This window comes from Macaca thibetana, chromosome 10 (genome assembly GCF_024542745.1).
Source record: "Macaca thibetana thibetana isolate TM-01 chromosome 10, ASM2454274v1, whole genome shotgun sequence".
Taxonomy (NCBI): Eukaryota; Metazoa; Chordata; class Mammalia; order Primates; family Cercopithecidae; genus Macaca; species Macaca thibetana.
This window is the reverse complement of record NC_065587.1, coordinates 4,639,490-4,656,688: the sequence shown is the minus strand read 5'-3', so window position 1 is coordinate 4,656,688 and position 17,199 is coordinate 4,639,490. Positions and strand designations below refer to the sequence as shown.

Below are 17,199 nucleotides of genomic sequence, written 5' to 3'. Positions count from 1 at the left end.
GAAAACATGAAATATTTCTATCTGTCAGAAGGTGGCATGAGTTTTAAACGATTAAGAAATATACTGTCTGTGGCCTTGTAACCAATTTATTATGCCTATAGAAATTACAGACTCCCTTGTCCAGGATAGAATAACAGGTACTGACTTACCTTCTCATCTGAGACAACCAAACCTCCATACAAATACATGAAACAGTGTTCTTCAAGATGCTGGATATCAGGCAGTGAAGGGCACTGATGGTTGTAAGACAAACAAGGTGAGAGGTGTGGCTTGAGAGCGTTTCCAGACTGCAGTGCAGGGAGAGGGGAAACTGAGGCAGATCTTGGCAGACTTCCTCAGTTGACAAAATAGAGCTGAGAGTCCAGGGAGACCATGGTGTGTAGATTATCCAAGGCAAAGTATTAGAGGTGCAAGCCATATACAGAGGGACTCCAGAGATCTACCAAAGTACTGCTTGGTGCATGCATGTGAGCAAAACTACTTGAGGCCAGGAAAAGAAGCATCTGAGAGGATTAGAAGGAACAGTGCCCGGCACTTGTGCCAGCCAAGAAGGGTGCCTGGTGCTCACACAGAGCCAGGAACAGTGCAGGAATTTGAGTGTGTGTTAGGAGAGGAAGGTATATCAGAATCTTGGGCATAAACACAAGAAGCCATATCAGAATATCAGGGGTGTACCAATGAGATAGATCAGAAGCTCGGGTGTATACACAGGAAGATAGATCAGAATCTCAGATCTATATACAGTGAGATAGATCGGAATTTCAGGTATATACCTAATGAGTCCGAGAGCATGGTGCTGGCATCCGGTTAGGGCCTTCCTGCTGGATCGTGACGTGAAGCAAGGCAAAGAGCCTGTCAGCTCAGGGCTGTCTTCCTCTTGTTATAAAGTTACCAGTCCTATCATGGGGACCCCACCCTGATAATCTTATAATCCTCCCAAAGGCTACCTTCAAATGCTGTCAACATGTGAATTTGGAAACTAAGTTTCCAGCACATGAAATTTGGGGGACACATTCAAAGTACAGCATATATTACACATAACCAGTAGGGTTCATCCCAGGAAATGCCAAATGGCTTGATAATCAAAAATTAATGCAACTCACCATGTTAACAGGATAAAAAAGAAAAACCATATGATCATCTTAGTAGATGCAGAAAAAGCATTTGATTAAATCCCACATTCTTTTTTTTTTTTTTTTTTTGAGACGGAGTCTCGCTCTGTCGCCCAGGCTGGAGTGCAGCAGCTTGATCTCGGCTCACTACAAGCTCCGCCTTCCAGATTCATGCCATTCTCCTGCCTCAGCCTCCTGATCAGCTGGGACTACAGATGCCCGCCACCACACCCGGATAATTTTCTTTGTATTTTTTTCAGTAGAGTCAGGGTTTCACTGTGTTAGCCAGGACTGTCTCAATCTCCTGACCTCGTGATCTGCCCATCTCGGCCTCCCAAAGTGCTGGGATTATAGGAATGAGCCACTGCGCCCGGCCACCCCACATTCATTTCTTACTTAAGAAAACAACTGGATTTTGACAGAGGTACAAAGGCAATTTGGTAGAGAAAGGACAGTCTTTTCAATAAATGGTGCTGGTGCAATTGATTATCCATGTGCCCCAAATGAACTTAGACCCATGCCTCATGTCGTACACAAAAATTAACTCAAAATAGATCAGAGATCTAAAGGTAAAACATAAAATTATAAAACTTCTAGAAGAAAACACAGGAGAAAAATCTTTGTGACCTTGGGTTAGGCAAAGATTTTATAGATATGACACCAAGAACACAATCTATGTATAAAGAAAAAAATCAATAAATTGAACTTCATCAAAATGAAACTTTTACGGTTTAAAAGACAGTTGTAGGAGAATGAAAACACAAGTTACACATTGGGAAGAAATATTCGAAAAGCATTTGCCTGATAAAGGTATTGTAGCTGGAAGACAGAAAGAAGTCTCAAAACTCACCTGAAAGAAAATAACCCTTTTTTTTTTTTTTTTTTTTTTTTGAGACGGAGTCTCGCTCTGCCGCCCGGGCTGGAGTGCAGTGGCCGGATCTCAGCTCACTGCAAGCTCCGCCTCCCGGGTTTAAGCCATTCTCCTGCCTCAGCCTCCCGAGTAGCTGGGACTACAGGCGCCGCCACCTCGCCCAGCTAGTTTTTTGTATTTTTAGTAGAGACGGGGTTTCACCGTGTTAGCCAGGATGGTCTCGATCTCCTGACCTCGTGATCCGCCCGTCTCGGCCTCCCAAAGTGCTGGGATTACAGGCTTGAGCCACCGCCCCCGGCCAGAAAATAACCCAGTTTTAAAAATGGGCAAGAGATCTGAACAAACACATCATCAAAGAAGACAGATGAATAGCAAATAAGCATGTGAAAAATTCTCATTGTTATCAGTCATCAGGGCAATGCAGATGAAACCTGCAGTCCCCATGCTAATGTTCTACAACTTACACAGTGGTGGTATGATACCACTACATGCCAAAATTAGAAAGGTTGACCATACCAAACATTAGCCATGATGTGCAGGAACTAGAACTCTCATCCCTGCTGATAGGAAGGTAAAATGATACAAACACATTGAAAAACAGGTTGGCAGTTTCTTTCTTTCTTTCTTTCTTTCTTTCTTTCTTTCTTTCTTTCTTTCTTTCTCTCTCTCTCTCTCTTTCTTTCTTTTCTTTCCTTCTTTCCTTCTTTCTTTCTTTCTTTCTTTCTTTTCTTCCCCTTCCTTCCTTCCTTCCCTCCCTCCCTCCTTCCTTCCTTCCTTCCTTTCGTCACGATCTCAGCTCACTGCAACCTCTGCCTCCCAGTGAAGTAGAAAAATAATAAAGGTAACAATAGCATTAATAATAATAGAAATAATGATAGTTTCTTTAATAAGAATGCTGTTTAGGCTCAGACTGAAAGGCTTTAAGTAACCACCCTCGACTGAAGTTAGAGTTAAGAAAGAATATTAATTTTCCTTGTGTGAAACATTAACCTTATCTAACCTCCACATATTTTGTAAATTCTGTAAATTCCTGTTTTTCCCACACAGCTGCAAGTTCACAAGGCAGGTAAGCTTAAGCTGCAAAACATGTTTTTCTTAAGATGTAAGGCATGTCAGAAGAATATCACAAGATGGTAATGGCCTTTATTCTCACTTCTGTATGCTTGCTTCCTGCCTCACATATTTACCACCTCAAGATGCATAAAAGGCACTTGCCTTCTTTGTTTGGTGCTGAGATTTTCTGGATGCAAGTCCACTGAGCCAGTGTACACCTTAACTAAATCCTCCTGAACCCCATCGATCATTCCAGTTCTCTGATTTCCCACTACATTTTCTGGGGGCTCGTCCAGGATTGGAGATGGCAGATTTTCTGTCTGCCTTGCCTGTGGGACTGGAGCCCCAGGTCGAGGGAGGCCTGGGACCCTTGGTACCAACAGGAGGACTTCAGCCCGGAAAGGAGATCGGCTTTCCTGCGTCCTGGTGTCTTTCCCAGACAGCGCAATGGAACCTATAAAGGGGTTGCAGGATGGTTCCAGCAGGGGCTGGGGATGGCGAGAGTAGCTCACCAATTTGGATGACAGGGTTTCACCATGTTGCCTAGACCCAGAGGGGCTGGGGACAGTGAGAGTAGCTAACCGATTCGGATAAAACTTACACCTTAGCCAATGCAGGATGTGAGAATGACTTGCTAAGTTGGTCAGGAAAGAAACCAAAAGTGGCAAGAGTGGCTTGCTGCCTTGACTAAGAATTGGGAACTGGGAGCAGGGAGGGGTGTGAAAGAGTGTGAAAGAGATGGTTCTGGGAGGGACCAATACGGGGCGTGACATGGGGAGACAGATCTCTTAGCATGGACTGTGTGCTCTGAGGCAAGTGTGGGATTGACCAGAACTAGGGCATTGCATACGGCTGACAGGAGCTGCCCCATGGCTGCAGCAGGCTGTGGCGGGAATAAGGTACTCTCCTAGCTAAGCAGCACCTGAAACTCCCGTAATATGACCCAGTCTGGTCAGTCTGGAACGAAAGTGAGAGTGAGTGTGCATCACAAAGGGTGGGATGGGAGGAAAAGCATAGAAACTGGAGTGCATGTTAAAGAATTTTAAGAAAGGTTTTGCTGGGGATTATGGAATTAAGTTGTGCCCCCAAAGATTGAGGATTCTGTGTGAAGTGGAATGGCCTTCTTTTAATGTTGGGTGGCCGGCCAACGGGACAATAGATAGGGAAATGATTGGCCATGTATTTAGGGTAGTGACCACAGTTGGAGGACAGCCTGGGCATCCAGATCAGTTCCTATACATCAGTTCCTGGATGATCGCAGTCCAAACATGCCCCAAATGGTTCCAGCCTTGTCTGGCAACTTACTGTAAGACTCTAGTGACCCGAGCCGAACCTAAGGCAGTTAGAGGGACCCCTTCACCAGACACCTCAGGTGGAAAGAAAAGGCCACAGGAAAATTAGGAAAAGCCTGTTCTACTTCACCGGGATCAAGTGATTCTCCTGCCTCAGCCTCCTGAGTAGCTGGGACTACAAGTGTGTACCACCACACCTGGCTAATTTTTTTTTTTAACTTTTAGTAGAGATGGGGTTTTGCCACGTTGGCCAGGCTGGTCTCGAACTCCTGACCTCAGATGATCCGCCCACCTCAGCCTCCCAAAGTGCTGGGATTCCAGGCGTGAACCACCATGCCCAGCAGGCAGTTTCTTATAAAGTTAAACAAACACATACTGTGAGATCTGGCAATCCCACTCCTAAGTATTTGGCCAAGAAAAAAGAAAGCATATATTCCATACAGAACCTAGTCCTGAATGTCTATAACTGCTTTATTTATAATAGCCCAGACTGGGAAACAATTCAGATGCCATTAATAGGTGAATACATTCTCAAACTGTGGTTATCTATACAATGGAGTATTACTTTGCAATTAAAAGGAATGATAACAACATGGATGAATGCTGAAATAATTGTGAGAAGTGAAAGAAGCCAGGATAAACAAGTATAATACATACTGCTTGATTCTATTTATATAAAACTATTTATATATACAAACTATTCTATTTATATACAAACTAATCTGTAATGACAGGAAGCAGACCACTGACAGTGGGCATGGAGGGGCAAGAGGGAGAGATTAGATGGGCACAGGAGCACTTTGAGGACGATGGGTCTGTGTACTGTCTTGGCTATGATGGTGGTTTCACAGGTTTATGCATATGGCAAAAAAAATCAAATTGTACACTTTAAATACGTACAGATCATTGTATGCTAGTTACATGTCCATAAAGCTGTTTCTTTTGTTGTTTTATTTTTATTTTCTTTTTTGAGACAGAGTCTCGCTCTGTCGTCCAGGCTGGAGTGCAGTGGCACAATCTCAGCTCACTGCAACCTCTGCCTCCTGGGTTCAAGTGATTCTCGTGCCTCAGCCTACCAAGTAGCTGAGACTACAGGCATACGCCACCATGCCCAGCTAATTTTTGTATTTTTAGTAAAGATGGGATTTCGCCATGATGGCCAGGCTGGTCTCGAACTCCTGACCTCAGGTGATCCACCCACCTTGGCCTCCCAAAGTGTTGGGATTACAGGCATGAGCCACCGCACTGGGCCCATAAAGCTGTTTTTTAAATGAAAAAAAGTTGGCTTGGAATAAGCACTAGAACTGGGGCCTTGGCTCTGAGATCCTCATCTGAGGATCCAGACTCTGGTGCCCCAATGCGGCGATGCTTACAGAAATGACTCCATCTGCTAAATGAGTAGACAGGTAATTCTCCACTGAACACACACTCGTTTAGCAGCATGAGCAGCAAGAGTTCAGGAAATCCTCATATTTCAATTTGTCATTAGTTTAAACTTCTAGTCTTTGCTTTAAAAACACATTAGAATAATACTACATTTTCCCTCATCTCTAAACTTTACTAAAGACTCCAACAGAGAGTTATATTCACTGAGAGGAGCATCTACTCAACACAGATAAACTGGGAAGGAAAAACAACAACTTGTGGGTAATTCAGAATCTGGATTATCGTGTCAGGCGCAATGGTTCATGCCTGTGGTCCCAGCACTTTGGGGGGCCAAGGAGGGCAGATCACTTGAGTTCACGAGTTTGAGACCAGCCTGGCAACACAGTGAAACCCTGTCTATACAAAAAATAGAAAAATTAGCTGGGCGTGGTAGTGTGTGCCTGTAGTCCCAGTTACCCAGGAGGCTGAGGTGGGAGGATCACCTGAGCCTGGGAGGTCAATATTGCATTGAGCTGTGATTGCACCACGGCCCTCCAGCCTGAGTGAAACCCTGTCTCAAAAAAAAAAAAAAAAAAAAAAAAAGCTAAATTATCAAATGGTTGGATGTAAAGTTGAGAAATGTGAGAAATGTTCACACTGGGAGATGACACACAGTAAACCACACAGAGGATTATAACGTGGTAGTTAGAAGCAGAAACTAGAGGCTTGCTGCCTGAGGTCAAAACCTGGTTCCAGTGGTTCTGTGCCCCAGGGCATGTTGTGGTAACCTGTCTGTGCTTCAGTTTTCTCATCTGTAAAGTAAACATAATGGTAATGCCTGCCTCATGGGGTTGCTGTTACCAGGAAGTGAGTTAATGCGCATTAGGTGCTTATTTATGACAGTTCCTGGCATATGATAAGGGCTCAAAAAGTGTTAGCTGGCACCACTATCATTATCAATATCTCTAATTTATTGCAGGGTTGGATCTGAAAAATGGCTGATGATGATTTGATGATGACTTCCTTGTTATAAACCAATAATATTGCAGTGCAAATTAAATACAAGCAACCTGTAACACACCACTGCAAGTTGGATGTCTAGAAAAGGTGCCATGAGTTACCTACTAAAACATCATAAGAAACCATGTTCACCAATAATTACCACAATAGGAGAGAAGTACCGAGTACCATGGGGAGACAGAGTCCAGAATCTCAGAGAGAGACACAGTTACCTTTTAGTTACACTAATGGGGAAAACAGGAGCTTTGCTACCCTTGCACCTGATGGAGGGCCTCTCTGAATATCGGTCTATGGGGTCAGAAGCCAGTTTCCTCTCACATTTAGAAGGTTTCCAACTGTTGTCTTTCACTTCCCATGTTGCTGTTGGGAAATCCAAAAGTATTCTATTCGGCTAGGCACGGTGGCTCTCACCTGTAATCTCAGCAATTTGGGAGGCCGAGGCAGGTGGGTTACCTGAGGTCAGGAGTTCGAGACCAGCCTGGCCAATATGGTGAAACCCCTTCTCTACAAAAAATACAAAAATTAGCCAGGTGTGGTGGTGCATGCCTGTAGTCCCAGCTACTGGGGAGGCTGAGGCATGAGAATTGCTTGAACCTGAGAGGCGGAGGTTGCAATGAGCTGAGATTATGTCACCGTACTCCAGCCTAAGTGACAGCAAGACTCCATCTCAAAAAAAAAAAAAAAAAAAAAGTTTTCTATTGGATCCTTTGTGTGCAACATGTTTTTCCCTCTCAGAAAGCTTGTAGGATCTTCTCTTTGTCTCCAGCATCGTCTGGAATTTCCCAGTGAGTGACCATCTGTGTGTGTGTATTCATTCATTCTGTTGAGCCCCTGGTGGGCCCTTGCAACCTGGAAATTCATGCCCATCGTTTCTGAGAAATTATCTTGAATGCATTGGTTGGTGGTTTCCTCTGCTCCGTGTTCTTGCTTCCTGCTCTTTGGAGCTCTTGTTACTTGGATGAGTTTGCCTCCTGGACTGGTCCTCTCTTACTTCTCTTGCTTCTCCCATGTTCCATTTGTTTTCACTCTACTTTCTGTGAGATCGGGGCCATTATCTTCCAACCCTTCTATTAGGTTTGCAATTGGTTTTGTAATCCCCTAGAAAAGTTCTTGTTCTCTGAATGTCTCTTTTGATAGCATACTGTTCCTTTTTCATGAGTGCCGTATGAGTACATGAGTCATGAGTACATGAGTCATGAGTACATGACTCTCATCAGAGCGTGCTAATGTCTCCCGTTTCTCGTAACTTTCTAGAGTGAGGACCATTTGAACTTGGAGTGCCCTCATTTTAAAACTCTGTGGTTGACCCTGTTCCCCTCTTTTGTTGCTGCTTTTCACCAGACTTTGAAGAAGCCGAAGTACGTTCAGAACTTGTCTGCTCTGGCAAAAGACGATACTGTTGGCTTAATCTAAAAACTGAACAAGAAAGCTCAAGGAGAGAGGTTTAAAAATATACCATCTCTGGCCAGGCGCGGTGGCTCACATCTGTAATTCCGGCACTTTGGGAGGCTGAGGCGGGTGGATCACCTGAGGTCAGCAGTTCAAGACCAGCCTAACCAACATGGTAAAACCCCGTCTCTACTAAAAATACAAAAATCAGCCAGGTATGGTGGTGGCTGCCTGTAATGCCAGCTACTTGGGAGGCTGAGGCAGGAGAATCACTTGAACCCAGGAGGCAGAGGTTGCAGTGAGCTGAGATCATGCCACTACACTACAGCCTGGGCAACAAAGTGTGTCTCCGTCTCACAAAAAAAAAAAAAAAAAAAAAAAAAAGTATATCTTTCTATCTATCTATCTATCTATCTATCTATCTATCTATCTATCTATCTCCATCTCTTATTCCTGAAACCATAAAACAAAACTAACCTTCAGCATATAGGACTATTGCAGAAGGGATTATCTTTCTACTTGGTTGGTTCCTCTTGGTCTTGAGGAAATTTTGACTTCCTTGAGTTGGTCCCTAGAAGTTAAAGGGAAAGGGCCTTTTCTCTTTCCTTTAAAACCAATGTGGCATATTTGTTGAGAATTTAGATACCACAGGATTGACAGTGTAGACTTACATTCGTAGACCGGATGCCATCGACCAACCTTGAATAATTTGCAGCACATTGCATCATTTTGTTTTAAGTAATGCGAAGTCCTTGACATGTCCCAGACATTGTCTTGATTACTTGTGAGGTCTCACATAAGTCTAATTTTCCCCTTCCTCTGCGCTTTCTGGTTCAGCTCAATTTATTCAAGGGTGTATTTGTGTAACACACTTGAATAAGGTGTGGTCCTGCCTTTGTAGATGTTATAGTTTAAGAAGACCAGCTGGACAGGGAGAAGAGTGTGATTCAAGGATGAAGGCGTGGGCTGGGGGCTGGGAGAGCAAGGAGGGAGGAAGGGGCAGCACCATGTGCCCATTATTCTATAGACATCTCGAACCACCTGGCCATGTAGCTGTCATTAACCTTAGTTTACAGTTATTGAAACTGAGGTTCAGCCGGGTGTAGTGGCTCACGCCTGAACCCAGGAGGCGGAGGTTTCAGTGAGCCGAGATCACGCCACTGCACTCCAGGGTAGGCGAGAGAGCAAGACTCTGTCTCAAAAAAAAAAAAAAAAAAAAAAAAGAAAGAAACTGAGGTTCAAAGAAATGTACAGTGCTTTCCCCCTTATCCAAGGAGGATACATTCCAAGTCCCCACAGTGGATACCTGAAGCGTCAGATAATATCAAACCCTATATATGCTATGTTTTTCCCTATATATGCATACCTATGATAAAGTTAATCTATAAATTAGGCACAGTAGGAGACTAACAACAATGATAATAAAATAGAACAATTATAACATACACTGTAACAAAAGGGTGTCTTCCGCTCTCTCAGAATATCTTACTGTACTGTACTGGGGGTAACTAAAACCAAGGAAAGTGAAATCATGGATAAGGGATATCTACTGTATATGCTGGAGTTTTCAAGGTCATAGCACTGCCTTCCCCCGAGGTTGGCCTTGCAGCCTCTCTAGGCACTGCTGCTGCTGCTGCTGCTAAGAACTCCTATGAGGCGAACACTGTGAGCATCATCATTGCTTCTCAGAAGAGAAGACCCGGCTTACAGAGGCCAAGCCTTAGGTACCTTAAACACCTGTTTAAAGCTGAACTCATGGCCAGGTGCAGTGGCTCATGCCTGTAATCCCTTCTCTCCAAGCTCAAAACCTGCCCTCCTTCTCTTTATATTCCGAATTTCGTGGGTACCACCTCCTCTGCCCAGTGACCCAAGCCAGAGCATACATTCATCCTAGACTCTGTCCCAGGTCCCTGGTCCAGGCAGCTGCCAGTTGTCAGGGTCAGCTCTTCATCTCGCAGTCCTCCTGCCTCTTGTGTCAGTCCCCAGGACTGTCATCATCTCTTATTGGGACAGTTACAACAGCCCCGTAAGGAGTTTTGCTGCTTCTAATCTTGTTCCCTTTGAGTCTGGATTCCTCCTTGCCATCCAGACAATCGTGATGCAAATCTGATCACGTCACACTTCCCCTCAATAGTTTTCCGTGGCTCCTCATTGTTTTAGGATGAAATTGAAACTCCTAAACATGGGGATTAACAGCGCACCATGATTGGCACTGCTGGCCTCTCCTACCTCTGCAGACTCACCTCTTGCCACTTCTCCCTTGAGGTGGATCAAAAATGATCACAAGTTCTTTGAGGCTCTTCCCATGAAGAGGTAGAGTTTGTTTCCCCACCCCTTGGATCTGGGCTTGCCTTGTGACTTGCTTTGACTCAGAGAATGTAACAGAAAGGACACTGCCTAACTTACAAATGAGGTCTACCTTAAGAGACCTTGCAGATTCCACATTCACCCTCTTGGAATGCTGCCACCATCTGAGAAGCCTGAGGTGGCCTCTGTGAAGATGAAAGACTTCATGGTGAGAAGTGCCTAACCAGCAGCCTGGCACCAGCCACCAGGCATATGGCTGAGGCCATCCAGCTATAGCTGAGCCACCAAATGACCACAGCTATGTGAATTATCCCAGATCAGACCAGCAGAAGAGCCGCCTGGCTGAGCTCAGCCGAATTTGCTGACCCACAGAATTGTGAACAAATAAAATGGTTGTAGTTATAAGCCATTAAGTTTCAGAGTTTGTTACAGAGTAACATGTAACTGATATAACTCTTGGAGCCAGTTGTCCAGCCATTTTCAACCACTTATTCAATGATGTTTGGGGTCATATATGCAGATGTGCTGTTCCCTTTTCCTTGAAATGGTCGTTTCTCTCCTTTCTGTTGGGTTTTCCTATGGAATATCTAGTCAGCCTTTAGGATTCATCTTGGGTGTCCCTTCCTGTATGTAGGCTCCCTGGCCCTCCAGGATTCCCCTAGTAACAGCTCTCATCACGCTGCCTTTGCAACCATTTGCTTATTTGTACCTCTCACCTACTAGTTGGGCAAGTTACTCACCTCTGTCAACCTCTGCATTTTTCTTCTCTATAAATGGGACCAATAATACCTACCCTGCCCTGGCATGGATAGATTAAAGAAAAAAAAATACATGCAGCTGCCATTGAGGGCCTGGCCCAAGTGCGATGTTCAATAATATTATTTCTCCTTGTTTTCTTTCCTGTGCCAGTGCCACACCCCCCTGTCCCCATGCACTGGGGCTTGCATCTCTCAAAGCTAAGATTGCCTGTCTGTGGTCTCCAGTGTTAAGCACAGTCGTTAGCTCAGGTGCGTGCTCATGTGTTGCATGAAGTTCAAGCCTCAACCCTATAAAGTTGGCCTGCCATGTATCTGATATATTTCTGCTAAAACCCATTAGGCCTTCCTTGTTCTGAAATGTCATCGTTAGTTGTGTGTCACTTCAGTTTTGTAACTGGACAGGCCACTGCGTCCGGGCTGCTTCCTCGTCATCTGGCTGCTAAATGTTTCAACCTTACCCGCCTTGCTGTGTGTCCCATCCTGTATCAGGTTAGCGCTCTTGAGTGGTGAATACGAATTTCATTTTAGTTGACTTTTTATTCTTGTGGCAGGCCTCTCGGCTTACTCAAATTTGATTGCAACAGACACAAAATGTGTCCAAACTTGCAGCTTTTCTTCTCTTATTTTGATATCACCATCCACAAAGGTAAGATATTTTAAAACAACTACAAACTTTCTGAAAATTATAATGAAGTGCTGGGTTTTAAATGGAAGTCATGTAGTGTGAACTTCGTGTAAAGTCTGTAGGGAGTTTTCTTGGAAATGACTGGGAATATTCTTTTTGCACCTTTGAAGATAAAGGTGGAGGAGCTCACAGCTCTTGTGCCATGTTGGGCTTGTCACTCTTTTTTACGTGCCAAATTCCTTTGATTACAAAATTTTAAGTTTAATGCTTTAGGTATTGTTGGGCAATATCTAGATGTGTCTAGTTAAATGTAGGTGATATGCAAACTCTTTATGATGCATTTGATTTAAATTCATTAAGATAGAATGTCTTTACCACCGTTATAGTCTGGGCCTTTTCCTTCTGTTTTAAATGTGTTTCCGTAGGCATTTTCTATACTGACTTTGTTAACGTGTTAATCACTGGGCACTGATAATGATTAATCTATTTCTTTCTTTCTTTTTCTTTTTTTTTTTTTTTTGAGACAGAGTTTTGCTCTGTCACCAGGCTGGAGTGTAGTGGCACAATCTCAGCTCACTGCAACCTCTGCCTCCCGGGTTCAAGCGATTCTCCTGCCTCAGCCTCCCAAGTAGCTAAGTACTACAGGCACGTGCCACCACACCCAGCTAATTTTTGTATTTTTAATAGAGATGGGGTTTCACCATGTTGGCCAGGATGGTCTCAATCCCTTGACCTTGTGATCCGCCCGCTCGGCCTCCCAAAGTGCTGGGATTACAGGCAGAGCCATGGCACCTGGCCGTGTTAATCTATTTCTGTGAACCGATGCTAGGTGAACGTACAGAGGGCTTTCTAGCTTCTGTGTTTGTTTATTCTGAAATGTTATTTTAAATCTTAGCCCAACAAATTTAGCTAAAAGACTCCTAGATGTTAAATATGATATTCAAAAACTATAAAGACAAGGTGATGACTTAGAATTGGTGGGAAAGAGAAAAATCTGTTGTCTGATAGTCACCTGCCACAGCAACGCTACTCCTTTGAGAAGACTTCCATCCTTTGCCCTGAAAGTGCTCCATGAAGTTGGATCAGACCTCATTTAGCAAAGGAAGATGTAAATAGATTTCTGTAGTGTGGCATTATTAAGCATATTAAGTGGTTACAATACAGTAAATTAGAGTGAGTAGTGCAGAGGCATAAGCAGTCAAAAAAGTGAAAGTCTAATGTTTGTAACTATTGTTCTGGAGGCTTTTGTGTCAAATATAAGTTCCAGGCTGGGTATGATGGCTCACACCAGTAATCCCAACACTTAGAGGCCAAGCCAGGTGGATCACTTGAGCCCAGGATTTCGAGACCAGGCTGGGCAACATAGCGAAACCTATCTCTACAAAAAATACAAAAATTAGCTGGAGGTGGTGTTAGCGCCTGTAGTCCAAGCCACTTGGGAGCCTGAGGTGAGAGGATCACCTGAGCCTGGGAGATCAAGGCTGCAGTGAGCCATGATCTTGCCATTGCACTCCAGCCTGAGTGACAGAGAGAGACTGTCTCAAAAATAAAAAAGTTATGAGTGTGAAAATTCAAACTCAATTCCATTTGTTGGTTGTCTTGAGTGTCTGATCACATAGAATATAAAGATGTTTTGATAGTTGGGACAGTATTCAACTACCTGCTATTTAATACGTTATTTCAGAAAATATTTACAAAGGTGGCCGGGCATGGTGGCTCATGCCTGTAATCCCAGCACTTTGGGAGGCTGAGGTGGGCAGATCACCTGAGGTCAGGAGTTCAAAACCAGCCTGGCCAAACATGGCCAAACCACATCTCTACTAAAAATACAAAAAATTAGCCGGACATGGTGGTGTGTGCCTGTAGTCTAGCTACTCAGGAGGCTGAGGCAGGAGAATCACTTGAACCCGGGAGGCGTGAGGTTTCAGTGAGCCGAGATCGTGCCACTGCACTCCAGCCTGGGTGACAGAGTGAGACTGCATCTAAAAAACAACAACAACAAGAAAATATTTCCAAAGGACCTTCTGGATCCAAGAACCTCCATGTCCAATAGAGGGGTGCACACGTGGGTGAGACACAGCAGCTGCCCTCCGGGAGCCCACAGCGGAGGGGTCCCTTCAGGCTTCTTTTATTCCAAGCAAGTGGCAAAACTACATTACTCTTAATACGAACCACTTCCTTTTAGCACAGGACACTTCCCAAGCTCTGCAACTGTTGCTCCTGAGGAAGGGAGTAAAACTGATAATCTGTTCCTCCCTATTGTATTCAGAGGGTTTTTTTTTTCCCCCTTTTGCTGGCTGTGTTTTCCTGTCCCTATGATGATTATAATTCACTCTGCAAATTGGATCACCTTTCCCATGCAGAATCCCTTTGACTTCTCTTCTAGATATCCATTACATTTTTGTAGTCTTTGGACACACTGTGTGTGCCGCTTTGCCCTCTGGGTGACAAGGCTGTGGCTGCGGAGACAGAGCCGAGGTGAATTCTCACGGACTGTCACCAGGTTACTCCTGGAGTAAGTAATTCCCGAGAGCTCCTTCTGTGCCGATCGTTAGAAATAGATATTGAGGCCAGGTGCGGTGGCTCATGCCTGTAAACCCAGCACTTTGGGAGGCTGAGGCGGGCAGATCATGAAGTCAAGAGATCGAGACCATCCTGGCCAACACGGTGAAACCTTGTCTCTACTAAAAATACAAAAATTGGCCGGGCACGGTGGCTCACGTCTGTAATCCCAGCACTTTGGGAGGCCAAGGCGAGCGGATCATGAGATCAGGAGATTGAGACCATCCTGGCTAACACGGTGAAACCCCATCTCTACTAAAAAATAGAAAAAATTAGCTGGGCATGGTGGTGGACGCCTGTAGTCCCAGCTACTCAGGAGGCTGAGGCAGAAGAATGGTGTGAACTGGAAAGGCAGAGCTTGCAGTGAGCCAAGATCGTGCCACTGTACTCCAGCCTGGGCGACAGAGTGAGACCCCGTCTCAAAAAAAAAAAAATTAGCCGGGTGTGGTGGCACGCGCCAGTAGTCCCAGCTACTCAGGAGGCTGAGGCAGGAGAATCACTTGTACCCATGAAATGGCAACAGAATCACTTGAACCCGAGTGAGCCGAGATCATGCCACTGCACTCCAGCCTGGCAACAGAACGAGACTCCATCTCAAAAGCAAAAAAAGAGAGAAATAGATATTGAACACCTGCTACATAGCAGGGATTATGCTAGAAGTATGGATGCAAAGATTAGGCAAATACATTCCCTTGCCTCACAAAGCGTACAGTCTAGTAGGAGAGACAGGCATGTAAAAAGTTTCAACAGCACAGATAATCAGGACTACACCAGAATTGGGCCCAAGATGTTGTGGGAATCTAGAGGTGAAAGGGTTTCATGAAAGAGGAGCTTCTTCTCCCATTTATAACTCATTTTAGCCTAATCTTCCAAACAGTCATGCATCTAAGAGCTGGTGATACAGAAAATACCTTGGTGTTAGTTATGAGTTACTGTTAGAATCCTTCCAGTGTTTGCACCTGTCCTGTGCTCAGGTAACATAAAACAGTGATATAATTTGATGTCTACTTCTTCTTGTATTTGTCTATTTTTAAATGTTCTACAATTTTCATATACTCTGTTTCATAGTTCTCAAAGGAATATTTTGATTGATAAATGTTTAGTTAGTAAGACCTAAAAATAGAATCTCAGTAGTTGGAGCTTATGATATATACAAGATGCAGCTCTAACATTTAAATTGGAAGGGAAATATCAAAAAGATACCTGCACTCTTATGTTTGTTGCAACACTGTTTACAATAGCTAAGATTTGGAAGCAACCTAAGTGTCCATCACCAGACAAATAGATAAAGAAAATGTGATATATATACACAATGTGGTACTATTCAGCCGTAAAAACGAATGAGATCCTGTCATTTACAACAATATGGGTGGAACTGGAGATCATTATGTTAAGTGAAATAAGCCAGGCACAGAAAGACAAACTTCACATGTTCTCACTTACTTGTGGGCTCTAAAAATCAAATCGCTTGAACTCAGAGAGAGTAGAAGGTTGGTTACCAGGGGCTGGAAAGGGTGGTGAGGGGTTAGGGGGCAGTGAAGATGGTATGAAAAATAGGTAATAGGTATGAAAAACTAGAAAGAATGAATAAGACCCACTAGGTTTTTGTTGTTGTTGTTTTGAGAGAGAGTCTCACTCTGTCGCCCAGGTTGGAGCACAGTGGCATGATCTCGGTTCACTGCAACCTCCGCCTCCTGGGTTCAAGTGATTCTCCTGCCTCAGCCTCTCGAATAGCTGGGATTATAGGCACGCGCCACCATACCCGGCTAATGTTTGTATTTTTAGTAGAGACCGGGTTTCACCATGTTGACCAGACTGGTCTCGAACTCCTGACCTCAAGTGATCCACCTGCCTTGGCCTCCCAAAGTGTTCAGATTACAGGCATGAGCCACTGTGCCTGGCCACTATTTGATAGCATAATAGGGTGACTATAGTCAATAATAACTTAATTGTATATTTTTAAATAAAGAGTATAATTGGATTGTTTGTAACTGAAAGGATCAATGCCTGAGGGCACGGCTACCCCATTCCCCATGACGTGCTTAGTTCACATTACATGCCTATACTAAAACATCTCATGTACCCCATACATATATACACCTAGTATGTACCACAAATATTTTAAATAGTTTTTAAAATAAAAAATAAATTTTAAGGGAAAGAAAATTATGAATTTAGAAATGTAAAAGGTCTCAGGTAAGGAAGGCATGAGAGGATCAGGCAGAACCTTCCATCATTGCTGGGACGAGAAGAGAAGCCCTACCTTTTCCCAACACCCTATCCACTCCACCTGTCCCTCACCCCTCAGCTTATGTGAGACTCTATCTGTGCTATGAAACTGAAGATCTAATTCAGTGCTGTTTGCATTGTCTTGCCTCCTGGACCAGGGTTTGCAGTTGTTGAGAAAAGAGATGGTTGGTTATGTCTTGATCCCCCGCCCCCGCCTCCCCTTGAGCATTTGGGGCACAGGACACAGGAACTGGCCAGCCTGGTTCACTCTTGTAGATGAGCTGGGCAGTGGCCTGTCATGTGGGTAATAGGAAGGGGTGGGGACTTCCCCAGGATATTCTGCTCCTGATCAGAAGCTCCAGTGGTGTCGGAGGAGCATGCTGGGAGGGTGTGCAGGGTGGGGCAGGTGCCCGTTTGGCCTCTGCTATCTATCTGGGGAATGCATCCAAAGGCAACTGTTCCTTATCTGCTCTTGTTGGGAGCAAGGAAGGGCCAATTTGTTCAATGATCTGTACAAAGTCAGTCCGTCTGGCCAGAGTTGCTTCACTCTATATAGAGATTGTATCTTGGTTAGCTCTTCATTCATGGCAAGACCAGTGTTTCTCTAAATTAATCC

The 17,199-nt window shown here is 44.2% G+C and overlaps 1 protein-coding gene across 10 annotated transcripts in view; it reads left to right on the top strand.

Annotated features, from left to right (window-relative positions):
• PPARA (peroxisome proliferator activated receptor alpha) overlaps positions 1-17,199 on the top strand; it is a 103,353-nt gene that overhangs the window by 37,829 nt on the left and 48,325 nt on the right. For 3 of the 10 annotated variants that reach the window (XM_050805889.1, XM_050805884.1, XM_050805885.1), the window contains 2 exons: positions 8,055-8,277; positions 14,179-14,307. The exons of 5 other annotated variants lie outside the window; for them this stretch is intronic. The gene's annotated coding sequence lies outside the window, so the exon portion shown is untranslated. The remainder of the gene's footprint in view (positions 1-8,054; positions 8,278-14,178; positions 14,308-17,199) is intronic. 2 more of the 10 variants (XM_050805888.1, XM_050805887.1) reach the window with 1 other exon arrangement.